We start from the raw sequence: 4,278 nt of genomic DNA, 5'->3' as shown, positions 1-4,278 counted from the left end.
ATATATACATATAGATAGATAGATAGATAGATAGATAGATAGATAGATAGATATTAAAAATGGGAAAAACTGGTTTATGGGATTATCTTAGGTTTCCCATCCATAAAGAGCTTAGCTTTATGGCGTATCATCAGATCCCAAAAACCTGTTGGCCCATGACCTCTTAAAAATATGGAGGGGGAAATGCCTCATTACTCAAAGGTAACAATTGGGGATTATCTCCCTTTTCTAATGGCTATCGACCTCCAGCTGTGCCGCCATCTTGCGGGCTCCAAAGGGCTAGCAGGAACCCCCGGAAATGTAAACATCACCCGAAAATTTCCGTTCTGGAGTTAACGATGTTCTCTGGTTCGAATGATCCTTTTAGGATTCTCGCATGCTTAACTATGCATAAATTGCAACGTTTCGTCCCGTTGATGTAGGGGCCTGCGTTCTCGAAGAATTTCCATATGATCGAGTATGGAATCCCATCGTTTCTTAGTTGTCAGACGTGGCTGGCCAATGATGTTACGTATCTCCTTTCCAGAACTCTGAAGGACGACCTTGTAAAAATTCCCGGAACATCCAATAATATTAATAAAAGGAAAAAAGAAAACTAATTCTTCGTTAAGTACTTTTATGTTCATATACATACAGACAGATAGACAGACACACATAGACACACACACACACACACACACACACACACACACACACATACACACACACACACATACATATACACATACACACACATACACACAAATACATATATATAAATACACACGTATACATATACACACACATATATATACATACGCATACATGTAGATACATACAAATATTAAAGGAAATAGAGATATACAACTGACATATTAAAAATTTATCAATATTATAATATAATATAATTATACAATGAAAAGATATATAATATAATACAATATATTATAATGTAATATAACAAATAATTAAAACAAATATATATCCTACAATTTGTTTCGATTCATATATACTAGTGAATTTATAAAACATCACATTTATGCATATGAGTCTCGTCAGAGTAATATTTGTCTAAAACATAGGCAAAAATTCCATGCAATGACTGCTCCTGTGGAGACTCATATGCATAAATGTGAATTTTTATAAATCCACTAATGGATATGAGTCGAAACAAATTGTAAGATATATATTTGTTTCAATTGTTATATTATATAATATTATATCTTTTTGTAGTATAATTATATTATATTATTATATTAATAATTTTTTAATATGTCGATTGTATTTCTCTATTTCCTTTAATATTTGTATGTTGAAATTATACCATTTTAAATTCGGACAAATATATTGTGGTACTTAACTGAAGTACCAAATATATTTGTGGTACTTAACTGAAGTACCAATGAAAATTGGATGTTTTCCAACCCTTTGAAGGAATTGTTTCTTTCCTTGGATTGATTTATACATAGGTACATACATAGATCCAGACATACACACACACTCACACATACAAACAGACACACAGACGCACTCATATATACACATATATACATATACATATATATATATATACATATACACACACATACATATATATTCATACTCATATACACATACATACATACATACATACATACATACATACATACTTACATACATACATACATACATACATACATATATACGAAAAATAGATATTAGATATATCTAAATATGTGTAAAATATCTAGTCTCAACGTTTTGTTAATCTTCTATAATAACTATTTCAATATACTTGTTCTTAATGATTCTTATATTATGGCCGCTGCTGTATATATATAGGAGAGTGCCTGTGTGTGGGTGTTTGTGCACGTACGTGTGTGGGGGTGGGGGGTGCCCGCGTCTGTAGGAAGTTATATGTAAGTGAGACGATGTATATGTGTATGAATATCTGTCGTATATATCCAAAACAGATATTCATATACGTATACATCCTAACGCCTACATATAGCTTCCTACAGATGCGGACACCCCACCACACACACACACACACACACGCACGTGCACAAACACCCATACACAGGCACATTCCTATATATATACAGCAGCGCCATAATATAAGAATCATTAAGAACAAGTGTATTGAAATAGCTATTATAGAAGATTAACAAAACGTTGAGACTAGATATTTTACACATATATAGATATATCTAATATCTATTGCGAAAATTTCCAGTGAATGGAATAAATATTTCGTAAGTTATGAGGAAATAAACAAACAATCTTCCAAATTGCAACGGCGAAAAGTTAAGGGTAACTTAGAAAATATGTGATTGGTTCCGATGGCAGGATATACGTCCGACGATGAAGTGGCAAAAGGTTATCATGTGTATGTATAAAGAAAACAGTGAAATATGGAGGAGGCAGTGTAATGGTATGGGGAGTGATCTCTACTGCTGGTCCTGGTTCACTTATTCGCCTAAAAGTGAGTCGCGATGCTGAAATCTACAAGCAGATTCTTAGACAACATGCCCTTCCACATCTCCGATCCTCGTCAGTTTCACCTTCTATCTTCGTGCAGGACAACGCTCCCTGCCACACTGCGAAGAGGGTCAAAGATTCTTTGAGTGATGAAGGAGTTGATCTCATGGACTGGCCACCTCAATGTCCCGATCTCAACCCTATAGAAAACGTTTGGAGGATTATTAGAGATGGGGCGCGAAAGAGGAGTCTGTAGCGAAGCTCCTCTCTCAGTTATATATATGTGAATGCGGACGTAGCAGATAACATCTAGCCTTCGGCCGCATCTTTGGACCCTGTTGTGTCCACCACTCTGACTGGTTGGTATTGACGCATTTTTGTATCTTGTTCTATTTCGCGCCAGGGTGCAAACCAACCAATCATAGCCTTCTGATAAAGTCACGTGGAACAGTTTTCTGAACCCCTGCTTGAGCCGATTATTTCTCTTAGATAGGTAGCTTGTCTGCACTAAAGTTTGTCGCGGCCTTAGACCTTCTGAGGTTTAGCCGCTGACCACAGAGCACCAGCCAGTTCCAGTGACGACACACCACCGTTCAACACCTTGTTGCAACTCCATCTTCGACACCACCATCAGCTTCTTCGTCGACAGCGTCTACTCAACGTACACACCGCCAACAGCTCCCGCACTGGTTCTCTCAATACTGTTTGTATGAATTGCCTCACCATGAAGAACAGCGAGTACAACCTGCGAGAACTCCTATACCAAGTAACCGGCCACAGCATTGAAGCCTCAACTTCTTACACGACATGTGTTTTTCTCCGGCTCTGCTATTCGGCCACGACGTCTTGTACAGCACCTTTACCACAGTGTACCATGAATACGAACTGGTATCTCACATCATTGTGCCTGGACTTTTAACGTCCTTATTATAGACTGTTTTCTATGCTCTGTATCTCTTGCATTCACTTGCACACATTTGTATACACACACTCTTTGTTTACACGACGGCCTGTCTTATATTGTGTTTTATTATGTCGCATTCACACTCACACAGACATTCTAGTTGACTACCAATAAAACCTTACTTTATACATTTTACCGGTTGAGTCTCTCTCTTTTCTTGTTGGCACTTAACTCAGTTTTACCTCATTCCATCTTTTGTTTTATATATTTTGTGCCGACCGTGCGATGCGCTAAAGGAGCCGTTCCTTTGTCACCATCTCCTGGTCGCACTGTCGCAACAAATCCAAAGAATCAAGATATTTGTTGAAGATATCCTCATTGGTGGACAATCTAGATATTCTGACCGAAATGTTCTTAATTAGTCCCCTAATTATTGATGGCGGATGATTAGATCCAACGTTATGTATGTTAGGCTCTCACATGAAACCATGAAACCTATATTATTGAAAAACGAATGGAACAATATTATTCCATCGTTTTGCAAGAAATTAATTCAGTCCTGTGGTAACAGATGACAGGAGGTCATTGATATTAAAGCGGAGGGGGAAAAGCCTCGTTACGAATGTAAACAAGGAGATGATCTCCTTTGCCATTAGCTACCGATTATCGATTTTCGGCTGTGCCGCCATCTTGCGGATACCAAATTTGCTGCTGACGTTTTGGAATTTGCAAGATAGCTGTACCGCCGGAAGTCGATAGACAATGGCAAAGAGAGTTAATCCCCTTGTTTACATTCGTAAGGAGGCCTTTCTCCTTCCATGTTTTGAAGAGGTCTTAGACCAACAGGTTTTGGGTTCTGACGATACGCCATAAAGTTAAACCCTTTATGGATCAGAACCCAGGCTAATCCCATAAATCAGCCTTCTCCAGTAATA

This window comes from Octopus bimaculoides, chromosome 1 (genome assembly GCF_001194135.2).
Source record: "Octopus bimaculoides isolate UCB-OBI-ISO-001 chromosome 1, ASM119413v2, whole genome shotgun sequence".
Lineage (NCBI taxonomy): Eukaryota > Metazoa > Mollusca > Cephalopoda > Octopoda > Octopodidae > Octopus > Octopus bimaculoides.
Note: the sequence above shows the minus strand (reverse complement) of the source record.